General features: G+C 42.1%; 1 long non-coding RNA gene across 1 annotated transcript in view; it reads left to right on the forward strand.

Annotated features, from left to right (window-relative positions):
* Nucleotides 1-234: 234 nt before the first annotated feature.
* Nucleotides 235-17,287, forward strand: part of LOC309539187 — a 64,208-nt gene continuing 47,155 nt past the window's right edge. Inside the window, exons 1-2 of the long non-coding RNA XR_014222755.1 lie at nt 235-373; nt 9,418-9,516. This is a non-coding gene — a long non-coding RNA (uncharacterized lncRNA). The remainder of the gene's footprint in view (nt 374-9,417; nt 9,517-17,287) is intronic.

Consider the following 17,287-nt stretch of genomic DNA (forward strand, 5'->3'; position numbering starts at 1 on the left):
GAATGTTTTGTTATACAAAACACCGTGGTGAGGCACATTTATAGTTACCATAACTTATATTTGCAGAGCAGGTAGGATTGTACAAGCTGTGCTCGACTTGTCATTATGATGGTTGTTTTTGTTTTTATTTTTGCATTACCTTATTTTTGTTCTTGGTGGTTTGCTTACTGTAAAACTAGAAAGGGGGGGGTTTAAGCTGGCAGTTTAGAATGTCAGACTGAGGGGCTTGGCTGAGCCATGAGGTTCAAAGAGATTAACCTGAACTCAGCTGTTTGCCTTACTGATCTCATACCAGCTGAATGTGTGACATTAAGATGTCAATAGCATAACAGAATTTATCTAACAGTTTCACCATTGACATCATCCTTTGAAGGTATGGGCAATTGCTTCTCTTGACACATCAAGATGTATTTCTTTATTGTAAATGGTCATAGGATGTAGAAAGAGTGGTTTGAACTTAAAATGAATCAGATAGTGTGTGTGTATTTAAAAATTATGGTTATATAGATATATTTCTACTTTGGGTTTTAATTTCAGTTCTGAGTCCCGTCCCATCCGCCTTCCCATACATTATTATCTAACTATTATTTATTATCTAACTATTATCTAAAATTTGCACCATTCAACAAGAGCGTAAGTATTCTCTTCAGGGCACGAGGCAGGTATACATCAGTCTGAAAACCAGCAAACTAGATAATTTACTCATTTATTTAATTCCAGTTATTAATTGCTTCCTCTGAAATTTCTTCAAGTGATTGCTAAATTCTCTTTCATTGTCCACAAAACATATCTTAATTCAATCTATAACATGAATATTCAGGCCCCTAGTTTATGTATATTTATCTACTTTCTGTGGAAGGCTTAAAAATATTTGATAAATAACAACAGACTCTTCATTCATCCAATGTGTGCCTGGAAGGAGATGTACAGGAAAGGGGAACAAAAAATTATCCTGTCATTAGCATTTGAGGTTCCACCAGAACAATTTCTGCATAACGTCATAAACGGCAATATTTGTCAAATTAAAATAGATAAATTTTATTCAGGAAACAAGTAACTCATGCCAATATTTTCCTTTGTGTCTTGTGGGTGTCATGATCCAGGAAGGGTTGTGACACAGTAACCACTACATATCACTGCTGTAGAAATCCAGCTCTGAATTTTCATTTTAGAGTTTCCAGACGTGATTTTTGCAGTGACAGTGTCATGCCCACACTGGAGGAATTCTCTTCCAAGGAGGATCTGGAGCTCCCCAAAGCTAAGATTGAGGAGGTGCAGCCCACATCAAGGGACTGTGAGGCAGAGCAAGGGGATCTGGGGTCTTCAGGGGTCATGGCTATCCAACTTGCTTCTCCTCCAGTGTGGTGTAGTGGTTAAGAATGGTGGATTTGTAATCTGGTGAACTGGGTTTGCTTCCCCGCTCCTCCACGTGCAGCTGCTGGGTGACCTTGGGCCAGTCACACTTCTCTGAAGTCTCTCAGCCTTACTCACCCTACAGAGTGTTTGTTGTGGGAGAGGAAGGGAAAGGAGATTGTTAGCCACTTTGAGACTCCTTAAGGGGAGTGAAAGGCAGGATATCAAGTCCAAACTACTCCTCCTCCTCTTCTCAAGGCACAAATAGCTCCACAGAATCAGGTGGAAGTTGAGAAGCCACCAGACACCAGAGCCTGCCAGACACCAGAGTGCCCACTTGAGGAACAAGGACTCCTCCGGGGTAAAGGGATATCCATGAGCAAGTTGGCAAAGGCATCTCAGGTCTGCAGCTGTTCTCAAGGCAGAGCTCTGACAACTCAGGCTTAAAAGTCTTTAGCTCCCGGTACAGAGTACTAGAACAATGCCTTTACAGGAGCTCTGTGGCCTGTCTTCCTTGTTAACTAGCTAGTCCCTGGACCCAACTTCTTGTTCTGTCCCTGCTTCTGGTTCTGCCCCTGTATTTGGGTTTCTGGAAGACTATGATTCCGGGACTGCCCCTATTCACTCTCAGGTGTTCTGCTATGTGCCACTTGGGACAGGGCAGACAGGCATTATTACAGGACTGAATTTCTCCACCACCAGCAAATGCCAGATTCCTTTGGAAGGGATGTAATTGGGTGGCAGAGCACATGATTGACACACCGAAAGTTGCTGTTCAATCCCTGAGGTCTTTTGATGGGGCAGGGACAGCTCCCTCTCTGAAACATTAGAGAGCTGCTTGCCTGTATGTTTAGACCAAGCACTAGGGAGTCTGTGGTCTCCTGAAGTTGTTGTAACTCAACTCCCATCAGCACCAGCTAGCAGATTCCATGGCCTGGGATGGTGGGAACGGCAGTCCAACAACATAGGAAGTGTCACAGACTCACAGACTCACCATCCCTGCAAAAAGGGAATCTTTATCTATACATATAGCTAATTGTATAACATTACTACCTGAAAGTGTATATTATCTGCAGGCCACAAATCAGTATTTTTATGACATGGTAGTTATTTAATAGATTTATTTCTCCCTTGGTCTGGGAACTCAAGGAGGCGTCCATTGTTCTCTTCTCTCCTCCCCCCCCCCCCGATTTTGTCACAACAATGTTGTAGCCTAAAATATAGTGACCCATCCAGGGCACTTAATGACTGTGTGGAGAGTAGAACTTGGCTCTTCTTGGCTGCAGTTTGTTTGTTTGTTTGTATTAGATTTATATACTGTCTTTCATCATAAGATTTCAGGGCGGTTCACAGAAATAAAGGATAAAAACAAGTAAAACAAAACAGCAAAACAATACCCCCCCTTTCCACAGACACATTTAAAAGGTTATACAATACAGTGGTACCTTGAGTTACACACACCTCAGGTTACAAATGCTTCAGGTTACAAATTCTGTTAACCTGGAAGAGTTACCTCGAGTTAAGAACTTTGCCCCATTAGCGAAAGCACGCCTCTAGTTAAGAACAGTTTCAGGTTAAGAATGGACCTGCAGAATGAATTAAGTTTGTAACTAGAGGTACCACTGTATTAATCAGCCAAATGCCCGGTTCTTGTCTTGTGCCTAAAATTATATAATGAAGGCACCAGCCAAGCCTCCCTGGGGAGAGCATTACACAAATGGGGAGCCACCACAGAGAAGGCTCATTCTCGTGTTACAGCCCTCTGGACCTCACATGGAGGAGGCACACAAAGAAGGGCCTCAAATGATGGACGCATTGTCCGGGACAGTTTATATGGGAGTGGCAGTCCTTCAGGTATTGTGGTCCTGAGCTGTTTAAGGCTTTATATAGATCAAAACCAGCACTTTGAATTGGGCCCAGAAATTAGATACAAATTAGTTTGCACCTCTAACTAGTACAAACAGTTCTGGAGCCTATTAAATAACTGGAGGGTTCAAGGCTGTCCCAAGAGGATTTCTGAAGCCAGCTTTGAGCCAGCTTTGAGCAGAGGTGGCAATGTCTCTTGCAAGGACAGCCAAGTAGAAATACCATAGTTGGGGTTTCTGATCTCTTTGGTATGACACTGGTATGAACATTCATCTGCCAAAGCAAATGAGGATTTAGAGTGGTAAATAACAGGGCAGAACTTGGATGTTAAACTGCCTCAGTTTAAAGCAAAGCAAAACACCAAACCCTAACTTAAGCATCCTCTTAAAAGCCCTTCTTCCCCTCACCACTTTGAAAGGCACCTCGGCACAATCCGTGAGTTCAGCACGTATTGTCCCTTAATGGCAGGCATTACGTTTGCACAATGCCATAAATCACAACTAAAGGCTGGTTTTAAATAGGACACAGATACATGCAGGCACCACAGCTTTCTTAAGTGATACTTAGAGAGAGAGAGAGAGAGAGAGAGAGAGAGAGAGAGAGTCAGAGAGAGAGAGAGAGAGAGTCAGAGAGAGAGAGAGAGTCAGAGAAAGAAAGAAAGAAAGAAAGAAAGAAAGAAAGAAAGAAAGAAAGGGCAGTGGGAGAGAGAGAGAGTAAATATCCTGGCCCATAGTCTCCAAATATACTAGACCTACCAGAGAATGTCCCATTTCAGTACTCACTGAGCTTGACTGAAGGATACTTTTATGAATACTTTTTTTTAAAAGAAAATGCTTGCGGACTGCAGCCCCTAGCCAGTTTAATTAGGATTTAAATACCTTGTGGATTCCTCCCTCCCTCCCTCCCCCACCCACCTCATGCCATTGTGAAAATCTGGGTGCACATCATATCATCTCTATCCCCTCACCATTGCCTACATAGGCACCCTTTCTTTCCTGTTATTTATTTAGGGTTGTTTAAAAAAACCAACCCACCCCCCCTGCACAAAAAACCCTTATTGGTGCATAAGCAGAAAGACAAGCAGGCTTACATGCAAAGACCTGCAATTACTGTCCCTGATTTCACTGTGAAAACTTTACAACGGGTCACACTGAAAAATCTTCCTCTACCCCTCCCACTCCTTCTAAGAGAACAAAAAAAAATCCATCAAATTAACACATCAATGAGTTGATTGTAATCTCCAGGGTTCAGTGTAGCACTTTCTAGCCTCTCAGACAGGAGGCCAGCATGATTTATCAATGCAAACCTAATAGCATCAATATGAATCTAACTAAAAATCAATATTTCATTACCAAATTGTTAGTGAGAATGAAGAAAAATTGCCAGAGTCAAAGCATTCTCTAGGGTAGGAGCATCTGGAGTTCAATGTGACAAGATGAGTGATGCATGACTCGGGGCCTGGGGAAGGACACTGGGAGGACAGGCCACTACGTAAGGCCGGAGACTCATGAAGAAAGCTCGCTTCCTCACTTTTTTTTATTTTTAAAAAACGCTTTCTCTAAGAGGCAAAGAAAATGTCTGGGAGAGGGAAATGGAAGATGCTAAGGTTATTTACTGAAACGAATGCAAAACAACAGATGCAATTAAATCCAGAGTGCTGAATAAAACGGAGTCTGCTTTCACGGTGTCATATACACACCCAACTTTCTTGCAGTCAGGGTGGTGCAAACACGAAGGGCAGCCATGGCAAAAAGCCATCAAGCTCTGGAACCAGATTCTGAATTTTAACTACCGTACAGCCCGATCTCATGAGTTGCTGGGCTGAGGATCATGTGACGAATCTTCAGCTGCAAGATATTGTCACGGCACGATGCTACAACTGATAAAGTGTTGTGCCGTTGACATGAACAATCGGGGGGATATGAGGCTGCTTTCCACCATTGGCCAAGCTAGCTCAGCACCTACTCTGATTAGCAGTGGCTCTGAAAGGTTTTGGAGAGGAGCCTTTCCCAGCCAGGGATTGAACCAAGAGCTTTCTTAATGCAAAACATGTGTTCTCCATGTGCTGCATGTGATCCTCTGATTAAATGTTCATGCAATACTCAAACACTTGGGCATCCAAATACTTGGGCAACCATGGTGCTACACCGGCCACAGGAAGACTCTCTCTTTCATGGTCTGGTAGCAAATAAGCAGCCACTGCAGATCTTTTAGGGCTGGTGAAATATGAACCCCATAGGGACGCAGGTGGTGCTGTGGGTTAAACCACAGAGCCTAGGGCTTGCCGATCAGAAGGTCGGTGGTTCGAATCCCCATGACAGGGTGAGCTCCCATTGCTCGGTCCCTACTCCTGCCCACCTAGCAGTTCAAAAGCACATCAAAGTGCAAGTAGATAAATAGGTACCGCTCTGGCGGGAAGGTAAATGGCGTTTCCGTGCGCTGCTCTGGTTCGCCAGAAGCGGCTTAGTCATGCTGGCCACATGACTCGGAAGCTGTACGCCGGCTCCCTTGGCCAATAAAGCGAGATGAGTGCCGTAACCCCAGAGTCGGTCACGACTGGACCTAATGGTCAGGGGTCCCTTTACCTTAATATGAACCCCATTTGATTGTCCCGCTCCCCACGCACGGCCACATTTTGCACAAGCTTTTGGGTCATCTTGACAAGGAGCTCTACATAGTGCAGTAATCCAAATAAGAGGATACTAGACAGTTAAGTATTATGCCTCTCTACCTTGGCCCAATAAAGGCCACAGATGATGAACCAGCTGAAGCTGGAAATAGGCATCCTTTGCCATTAAGCTAGTTGGGTCTCCAGTTACAGTATAGAATTAAGGAGTGTCCCCCGAATAGGGGTGGGGAAATCTGTCCATTCTGGTTTTCTAGGTTTGTCATTTTCCCAATCCTTAATTTGGTTCTCCACATGTCTGTGGTAATTCACTTAAAAAAAAATAATTCATGAAAATTCGTGAGCATTTTAATGCAAGCTTGTTTATAAGCAAGTTTTTTGATCCAGTTTTAACAAATATCTGTAAGCACTTCCCCCTAATTTAATGGAGTTTCTTATTTTGTTTTCATAAATATAAACACTTTTAATGTGCATTTCCCCCTAGTATATGCACTTGCTACACACTGTTTGGTTGGAGAACAGCACCACTAAATTCAGTAAAGTACAAATTTCAAAAGACAACTGTGTTTTGGTTTGCTTGTTGGTTCATGAAGTACGGGTTAGTTTCTCATTAAAATGAAAACAAAATCAAATTTCTCCTCCACTGCTACTTGCAAGCTACGCATCTGCTCCTTTGAAGAGTGAAACTCCATTCACAGCAGTTGAACATCCCGATCCTTTAGCCTCTCTCTTAGTGCTACTGAGGCAGAAATCTCACCACCAAACACAGAAACACAAGTGAGATGCCTGCTTCCTATAAGTGACTTATAACAACCATGTCTCAACAAAATCTTGAATCCTTGAGTTTAGAATAATTATAGCAGTTGGCAGTAATTTGCCCTTGCTTTCAGTCAGCAAGCTTGGAAACTTTGTGGACTGAATCCTGCTCACCAAACGCAGAAGGAGTGTGTATCTTCCTGCTGTGCTGAGCCTACAGCAGTGCAACAGGCCAGGACATGACAATTCATGCTTTTCTAATCCTCCATTAGAAAAGGTCCGTATAGTTAAAGCTATGGTTTTCCCAGTAGTGATGTACGGAAGTGAGAGCTGGACCATAAAGAAGGCTGATCGCCGAAGAATTGATGCTTTTGAATTCTGGTGCTGGAGGAGACCCTTGAGAGTCCCATGGACTGCAAGAAGATCAAACCTCTCCATTCTTAAGGAAATCAGCCCTGAGTGCTCACTGGAAGGACAGATCGTGAAGCTGAGACTCCAATACTTTGGCCACCTCATGAGAAGAGAAGACTCCCTGAAAAAGACCCTGATGTTGGGAAAGATTGAGGGCACAAGGAAAAGGGGACGACAGAGGACGAGATGGTTGGATAGTGTTCTCGAAGTTACCAGCATGAGTTTGACCAAACTGTGGGAGGCAGTGGAAGACAGGAGTGCCTGGCATGCTCCATGACTAAACGACTGAACAACAACAACAATCCTCCATTTGTTTGAGACATCCGGCATCCTGAGCCCAGCATATACAAAATGCTCATTCTTATGCCATAGATAACCGCAGGGGTCAGCAAACTTTTTCAGCAGGGGTCCGGTCCACTGTGCCTCAGACCTTGTGGGGGGCCGGACTATATTTTGGAGAGAAAAAAATGAACAAATTCCTATGCCCCACAAACAACCCAGAGATGCATTTTAAATAAAACCACACATTCTACTCATGTAAAAACAACGCTGATCCCGGACCGCCCACAGGCTGGATTTAGAAGGTGATTGGGCCGCATCCAGCCCCCGGGCCTTAGTTTGCCTACCCATGGATAAGAGTGTGGGCTTTTCACTTCCTTCTGAGGGTAGCAGAAGCCATGAAGCAAAGAGAAGAAGAAGAAGAAGAGTTTGGATTTGATATCCCGCTTTATCACTACCCTACGGAGTCTCAAAGCGGCCAACAATCTCTTTTCCCTTCCTCCCCCACAACAAGCACTCTGTGAGGTGAGTGGGGCTGAGAGACTTCAAAGAAGTGTGACTGGCCCAAGGTCACCCAGCAGCTGCATGTGGAGGAGCGGAGACGCGAACCCGGTTCCCCAGATTACAAGTCTACCACTCTTAACCACTGCACCAGAAGGGCAGTTCAGTCGATTCTTCCCTTCCCCTATCTCTGCTTGCTTCTCAGAAACTGCAGCCTGACTCTGAGGTCTCCCTCCACAAATGGGCTATTGTTATGGAGTAGCAAGCAAGACCAAGGAGTGGGCAGGAGTGGCTTGACTCATTCCCTTGCTTGCAATCTGCTCCTTATGCTACCATAACACCTGGCCTCTGTATGCAGAAAGCAGGATTTCACCCTTTCTTTTCAAATGCAAGATTATTTTTCCATTGTATTTCCAACCGGGGCTTTAAGAATACATTTCATGTCAAAATGTGTGACCAAATGGAGAGAATGACTAAACCTAGTTTGACTTAATGCTTAGGGAAAAATATCCTCCAGGTGCCTGTTTTCCAATTCTGGCAGGAAGTAACCCTTATTCTATAAAATTCCCATTTTATTAGTAGCTCTCTCGTTATTTAGTGTTCCTGCTCATGCAGAATGCCAGTTTTAGAATTGTAATCTTTTCATTACTTCAGTGTTTTTGTTGCCTTATGAGTTTGCTCCAATCTGTGGTGGAATTTTCCCTTCTCTTGAGGCCCATGCACTTTCTTTTAATTTTTTAAAAAGTTAAAATCCGAGAGTTCTTCCTTTTTATGAGGTATTTATAGTGTCCAGGCTTAAATGTGTCAGTTGAAATATATATATTTCTCTCTAGAGTTTTTCCTGGGGTTTGAGGGTAGAATGAATAAATGATTTTTTTTTACAGATTACATGGAGACTTTGGGATGCAAAGGATATATTCAATAAACTCCAGATAAACTGTAAAAAATAATCTAGAGCCAATGTGCTTATAAGTCCAACATATGGTAATTATAATTAAAAGGACATTTCCTCAAACTACAGCCTAATTGGTTTTTTAAAAAGCCAAAACAAGCTCCCCACCAGCAGAGGGAACATAAGAAATATTTCTTATACCTATGGGATTTCAAATTATTTACTAAACTTTAACTTCTATATCTCATTCCCTTCTAAGCCATTGCTTACTACTGCCTTACAGTTTAAGCATTACTTTTCTATTTTGAAGTTAAGTGCTCCACAGAATACTGCAAGATTCTTAATGTCTGTAAATTTTGATTTACAGACTTTAAATTTTGATTTACATCTGGGGGGAAAAACTGGCCTATAAGCTTAGGCCCAATGAACCAAGTGGGGTGCGTGCATGTGACAAAATATCTGTGATATGACTGCATATTTTCAGCAAAACTAGAGATAAATGGGAAATCAGGAAAAGTAAAAGGGGAATGCAAACAAAACTCTGTGCTGAATAGCTTTATTCGGCCCAGGAGGAAAACAAGATACTTGCATCTCTTGTGACAGGATTATTCTGTAGTGCAGGACTGGGGAAACTGGAAGTAAATGTGGCCATCCGGGTCTCTTTGTCTGATGCATGGGAATCTCTGCATTACACCCACCTCTATCACCAGCCTTGTTCTGTGCCCATTCTCAGGTGCTTTGTGTGGCTTGAATGTGACCTTGCCTTGCGGAAATGTTGCTTTCCTACATTGAGACAAATGCATCTGACTGGAATGTAGCCTACTATACAAAGGTATGAATTGCCACTGTTGCCCTGCCCACTTTTACCCCCGACCCTGCCTACCAACGACATGCAGCCCTGGAAGGTGGTCCATGGGGGAATGTGGCTGAAAAAGCTTCCTCACACCTGCTGCAGTGTAAGCTTTTGAGAGCCAGGTTTGTGAGCCCACGCGCTAAACCCTGACCCCACCACCCTGAAATGAGACATGACAACAATGTATGGGTTTAAAATTAGGCCACAACTTTATTGAATTCAGGTGTAGGAACCTTGGCTTAGGCCTTGGAAGGTATCCCTGTCATACCCAACAGGGGCTGAGGATGCACAGGGCAGTCAGGTGTTGTGGAAGGGGACTGTAAAGCGTGAACTTACACAGCGTGCCCTCCCACTTCACCAAAGCCGGGAGTTTGACCTATATGCCACCACTCTAGGGACAGTGACTCCTGCAATCAACCCTTTAACGGGCCCTGCAAAGGCCACCACATGGGGGTGCATCAATATGCCGCCCATAACTCACAGATAGACTATAGAATACTGACCAAGGCCTAAAACTACCAAAGTTGTGACGAATCACTACGGGGAAGGCGAAACCTGCCAATGCAGGGAAATTCCTTCCTGGTTCTGAATACAGCAACCATCATACGACCATAGCAGCACCCGCTGACCTAGGAAGCAAGAGGTTAACCTGCAAAAGAAGACCTTGTTATATTTTAGGGAGGGTTGGGTGGATGAACCTGGAAAGAAAACCAAGTGAGCCTGGGCCAAAGAGCATCGACTGAAGAGGGCCTTTTCTGGCCCTCACCCCACCCCCAGCTGGCAGCCCATTGGCTTGCTGAGATAGGGGCAGGACAACGGCCACCCTGTAGCAAGGTGGGTGGCACCTGGCCAGGTAAGCCTGCTCAGTGTCGCATACCCTGCCCACCTCTTGGAGGGGGTGAGCGGAAATCTATGTCAGTGTCGCCTCATATCCAAAGCAAACCATCTTGTCAGGGAGTTCCATTGCCACAAGATTTCCCCAGTTCTCCTTCCCCTGGGCACACTGCACATCCTCCCCAGGTCTGCTCTGGAGGGTTGGGGGAACTCTCAGAATAGATTTGGTGGGGCAACCAGGAGGGGGGTGAGGAGAAATGTTCCATTGCACAAGTGGACAAGCTTGCCTTGATGGGACCAACACTGCACTTGAAACAAGCCTTGGGATTTAAGCAGAGGTTGGAGAGCTATCTATCCAACAGGCGTGATGTGGTTGCTGTTAAGTTTAATTGTTTAGTTGCCCAAAGTGAAATGGAGAAATGCCTGTATTTATATTGCTAAGGGTTTAACACTGGAAAATTCCATTGGAATACTAAAGCTAGAAAGAGTTCTCTGAGCTTCATTTAGTTAATAACTAATTGTTGATATCCTCTGCTAGCATTCACGTGAGTAACCTTGATGTTTCTGTACCTGTTTTTAAGAAGTTCTGGTTAGTAAAGTTTTGAATCTCATTTATGGGTCTGGACAATTTTTATTCCAAAAGGAGTCCATTTTTATGCATCCGATTGCTTCATGCTGCAAAGTATTAATATCTACAATATTAAAATGCTGCAGCCCATTTTTCAGATCCAGGGAGTTAGACTAGATGTCTTCCAAGGTCTCTCCCACCGCTACAATTCTATTTTTTGTTTCAGTTGGACAAAACAAAATAATTCAAGAGTAGTGCTATTAAACACTCTGCTCCTTGATTCTCCTTTGTATTTGCATACAGAACTTTTGTTCAGATTCTTATCAGCAGATAGCATGGCCTTGGCTTGTAAGTAGAAGCCATCTCCTTTCCCATTGCTGTAACAAAGGCTGAAGAAATTGTGGGATGCACTTATGCAGAAATTAACCTATCAACTTTGTACAGACGGCGGCTTGGATACCTCTCATTCCTTTCATGCTATTTGTTTTTTTTGTTCCTTGGTTTGAAGATACAAAAAGCAAGTGCCTCCTGTGAACAATAAGTATATTTCTTTGTATTAATTTAGATTTTCTATCTCCAGTGTTCTAATCTTTTCCTTTCTTGTTTGATTGATGAGACTCAAGTTTAGGAGGTTTAAGCAGCTGCTGTAACAACCTTACAAACTTTGTTATTTAACTTCACTCTTTTTCTTTGTTTTGTTTGATCCATTCTTTTTACATGGTTGTGTTGATCACAACGGATGTGTTTTCATTCCTGCTGTAACTTTTATGTACAGCATGCATGTCATTTGGTTTTCAGTTTCTAGGTAAAATTTGATGTTTAAAAAGGTAAAGAGACATTTCAGTTCACTTCGATGATGATCACCAGTCAGGACATACAATGATGTCTAATGTTGTTTTACCTTTGCTTTGAATTTTTTGTGCTCGAATGAAGATGTGTAGTTCAAAAGCTTGCATACAATAGCAATGTAATCTTTTGAAGTAAAATGCACTATAGGATGACAAAATGCAAAGACGGATAGACCTCCAGTTTCTTTAAAAATCACACTGAACAGGAAATTTCAGGTGGTTTGGTGTGAATTTTCGCCTAGATTTAAAATGAAATAGAATTGCAAGTTATTGCATAGGCAGGACAGAATAAATTTATGGCTGAGCGAATGTAAAAATTATGCAGATCAGAAAGAGCACCCCATTTCTGAATCTTACTTTTAACTCCCTGTTACTGTCTATTTAAAAGTCACCCCTTTTGAGCTCAGTGGGACATTCTTTGATGAATAGGATTGCAGCCTAAAGAAAGTTTAAGATTTCAACAGTGTAGAGTACATCTGAAAAAGAGGCTATCTAGAAAATCATAATCTGCATGTATGGACCTAGATTATGGCTAATATTTTTTTACTGATTAGTTTGTAAGAATAAAATATCTATTTTGTTCCAAGCTTCCATTTTCTGTTTTCTTTTTACCTTCTTTCTCTCAGATTATGTTATATACTTGATTCCATTTTCTCTCTCTCTCTGTAACTAGCTGTTGATGGCTTATCCTATTGCTGACAGTAATGCAAACACCTAAAGTATTAGCCATAACTTTATTTTAAAATCCATATTTCATTCTGAACGTGTATATGATTTAAGGCCAATTTTCTTTCAAAACTATGGAGATAGCAAGAGGCATATTAAAAGTAACTGGTGTGTGTGTGTTTTATTTTAAAAAATCACGAAAGGCAATGTATTATGTGCACTTGGCATTATTTATTTATTTATATATTTGCCATTAAAATAGACATCTGTTAAAATGTGGCTGATGATATAAATGGATATTTTTTTCACAGATTTGCATTTTACAACTAGATAATCTTTTATGAATTTACCCCATTTTACATACTTCTGTGTAAATTGTTTCACACTAAATCTGCTTAACTTTATTTATGGAAAATGACAGGTGCATTTTTATGACACCTTATACTTTGGGTCTTTATTTTGACAAATGTTGTTTTATCCTACTCGTTTGTACTTGAAAGTTTGCAATATCTATTACGTTCTAAAGGAACTTTTGGCAAAGGCCATGAATGGTTGTAGTATCTCACTTTGAAAAACCACGAAAGGAAAGAATATAAAAACAAAATCTTTGAAAGTTGCAATACACAGCACAAGCTGGAAGTGTGGAAATAAACAAATGATGCTACTATTTGACCCTCAAGATGTAAAGTGGGCATTCAGCAGTATCACAGAGCACACATATTTCCCCAGTGGGGGAAGAATTAAACCTAACTTTGGAAGAACATGAAGCCCTCTCTTTGATGCTAACTTTGGTTTGGGCGACAACGAATTTTTTAACACGGTGAGAATGAATACTTCAAAGTGAACCAGGAAATCCCTTCAAAGTGAGACAAGTGATGACCCATTTCCAATGGCTGAATCTTGAGGACAAAATGAAATCACATGCACTCACACACTAGGAAAGTGCAAATAACAGCTTCAGAATTAACGAGGAAGATCCTTCTGAATTGTCCGGTTCATTTTCAAGACTGTTCTTCTTGTTCCCCGATGTGTGTGACTCTTGTATTTATCTGTAGTACTTGTCAATCACAGCTGTTTCCTCAAGGAAAACACCAAAATGTGGGAGCAGGCTCATTTCTCTCATGCCAATAAGTTAGAATGGTTTGCTTTGTGTACCTTGTTCAAGAAGAGCTAAAGACCACCTGGTTTGCGACTGGTACAGCAATACCCCATGCAGCCTGTCTAGGATAAGTAGTTGGTTAATTCATATACATGAATAAAATTGACACATTAGGTTGTATCTCTGGCTGAGCCAAGGTTAAGGGAGTTAACGCAGTGCAGCCCTGCCGCACCAGGCACCTCCCAGCACCCGGAGATCTGCTGGATCCTAATCTCATCCCAGTTTAGGCTTGCTCCTTAAAACAAATCATTCATAAAGGTATAACATCCTTTTGGTATCTGATGGAATATTCTGAAGCAAGACATAACATATGCGTAATCATGGCTTATTTTTGTAAATGCGTAACAAAAATGTGAATTAAGTCCCCCACCCCAATAATTGCATAATTATATTTTAGCTCAATTGCTAACTTATATTTAAAAAAGCATAATTAAAAATAATTGGAGAAATGCTTTAGCACAAAAATGGCATGAGGCTGGGCATATTTTCTAAACAGCACATTTTCACATGGATATATTGCAAAAAAATATGTCTCTCCTAATTATACTGAGACACCCAAAAGCTACTGCAAAAGGAACTTAATTCACATTCAGTTCACTCAGAAATTAAGGGAATTACTTTTGGGTGTGATGCAGATTAATTAATATATATATATATATATATATATATCCGTGAATTAGTTAATTTGAATTAGTTAATTCCAAGCCTTCCCCACCCATTTTTCTTATGGTGACTGGTAGGCAGCAACAATAAATGCATCTTCTCTTCCATGTAATTCCCATAGTAGCTTTAATTTCTTTAAATTATGAGTTATAATTCTTATTAATTCATAAAGACAGTATTTCCCCCCCCCAAGCTGTTTTGGCTAGTATTTAAAAAAGTCTGTAGCTGTAGCTGGTCATAGGTAAAGGTAAAGGTACCCCTGCCCGTACGGGCCAGTCGTGTCCGACTCTAGGGTTGTGCGCTCATCTCGCTCAAGAGGCCGGGAGCCGGCGCCGTCCAGAGACACTTCCGGGTCACGTGGCCAGCGTGACGAAGCTGCAACTGGCGAGCCAGCACCAGTTCCACACATGGAAACGCCGTTTACCTTCCCGCTATAAAGCGGTACCTATTTATCTACTTGCACTTAGGGGTGCTTTCGAACTGCTAGGTGGGCAGGAGCAGGGACTGAACGACGGGAGCTCACTCTGCCGCGGGGATTCGAACCGCCGACCTTACGATCAGCAAGTCCTAGGCACTGAAGTTTTACCCACAGCGCCACCCACGTGGATGAAATATATATATATCCATGTGAAAATAGCTGGTCATAATTACCATTTAAAAGAGCTTCCCATAGCTATATGGAAAGATCTTTTAAAAGGTAATTAGTTTCTTTATTTTCTTTATTTTCTAGATGATAACTTTTTGTAGAAGGAGTTTGTTTCCTTTTTACAATGACTGTCTGAAGAATGAGAGAGCTGTGAAGAATAGCATTCAGCCTCTGGGTGAAGAAGAAGAAGAGTTTGGATTTGATATCCCGCCTTTCACTCCCCTTCAGGAGTCTCAAAGCGGCTAACATTCTCCTTTCCCTTCCTCCCCCACAACAAACACTCTGTGAGGTGAGTGGGGCTGAGAGACTTCAAAGAAGTGTGACTGGCCCAAGGTCACCCAGCAGCTGCATGTGGAGGAGTGGAGACGCGAACCCGGTTACCCAGATTACGTGACTACCGCTCTTAACCACTACACCACACTGGCCAGCTTGGTGGGCTGAATGTCAAAAATGAAACATCTACTCTTCTTAGAGACCCTTAGTCAAATCTCATAAAGGTTGGCTCTAATTCTCCATTCATTGAAGTAAAGAGAGTTGTGTCACAGGGAAATCCTAACCCCCATCAAAGGCTGTGGGGGGCCAGGTTTAGGATGGGAGAGAAGTTTCCCAGTGGAAATCTGGTCTATTAGAGTGAATGAGGCACAACGCAACCAACCTCACTCTACCCTCAACCTGCCCCTACTTCCTGGCCTTCTTACTTACTTACTTACAACCTGTTAACAGGTACTCCACCTGTCATTGGCTCTGGAACCACCTATTGCTAGTCTCCCTGCCTTCCACCCCTCCAGTCCCACTTTTGGAATGTCCCATGCCTTTTGGAAAAGAACCAGAGGTCTAGGGTACTCCCATAGAAAGGCCTACAGACATATATCTACCACTGGTGATGTTACCACATCCTGTGCCAGGTGTTTCCCATCCCATGAGTGTCAACGGGAGGGGAAGCTGAGAGAAAGAGAGAGTCACTGGGTGGTTGGGAGTAAAAGTTGGTAGCCCAGCTCCTGTCATTGCCAGAGTGAGCCAGAAGAGTTGGTTCCACTCCAGGTCACTCCCCGCCCCCTTCCAACGCACATACACACTTACAATTGGAAGTGACTGTGTGTATTATGGAAACATGCAGTAAATGTAGCAAATGACACTCAACCCAATTGTTGGTTTGACTGGTCTGCGGCATGTCAAGAACTCAGTTATTGCCAACTATGTGTATGTTAGGATTAATTGGGTTGAATGAAAGATGTGGATGCGCATCGGTTATCTTGCACATTCTCACGCAGACAGAAGTGTTGCCCATACAATAGGTATAGTGTGCAGACAATGTTGGAGAATGTCAATGTATCTGAGGTATTTTGAATATTGCCTGGTCAATATGCACCTGCTTGGTCTGATATCTTCCAAGGTATTATTTTTGAAAACATAGCCTTATTTTTACTTAGTAGTACTACTACTAGTAGTAGTTAGTTTTTGTATATAATTTTAATGCACCGTTTTCTATTATCTTTGTATGTGGATTCTTTTAAAGTATTTGTTGTAATTCAGATTGTAGGTGAAATATTGTATGTGATAAGTGTTTTTTCTTATGAGGTGGAAATTCTTCCCCCTCCTTCTTTCCCCCCTGTATGTTTTAAAACTAATAAAAGTTTTAAAAGTAAAACAGACAATGGATAACACTTCCTGCTTATGATCTTTGCCATTTTGCACATTTCCTGTGTCATCAGGAAAATGTGTATTTTTGCCGGTGGTTATGCTCATCCAACTTACATTAGTGTTCAACTTCCGTTAACCACAACATATAAAAAAACTCCCTAAATGAATGAAAGCTGCTCTTAAATTTAGCTTGCAATCACTGTCTTTAAGTATGAACTGCACACAATATGTTTCTTTGTAGTATATAGGTTGCCATGAACCCAACGACATCATTACATATTGTAGCTAAGATGAGCAGCAATATTGGTCATTGCCATATGTATCACAAATGACAATCCACTTTCTTTCAACCTGCATTAAGCAATATCTGAGTCCACCCTGTTTTACACTTAAAAGATCAAACTGGTTCAATTTGGAACTGGGGATAAGTCAAATTCTTTATTAAGGTGACCTGCACTCTTCCAACACTGCAAGCCATATTTCGGATAAGGGGATGTTTACTCCTCTTGTCCTTGTGCTGTTCTGCTTTCTATTAGTTGCAAGGCTTTTGGAGCAGAATTAGCAAAAGGGGGAGAAAAGACATTAACCAAAGCAACAGAGATAATTAATCTTTGTTCACAGTTGATGTTTCCGTCTCTCTGCCCTGTCTTAGGCCCATGCCGCAGAGCTCTGAGAGAGGCTAGCTGGCTCGCTTTGCCTGGGAAGATAGGCAACCCATTTCTCTA

The sequence above is a fragment of the Podarcis vaucheri genome, assembly GCF_965113315.1.
Source record: "Podarcis vaucheri genome assembly, chromosome: 8".
NCBI classification, from domain to species: domain Eukaryota; kingdom Metazoa; phylum Chordata; class Lepidosauria; order Squamata; family Lacertidae; genus Podarcis; species Podarcis vaucheri.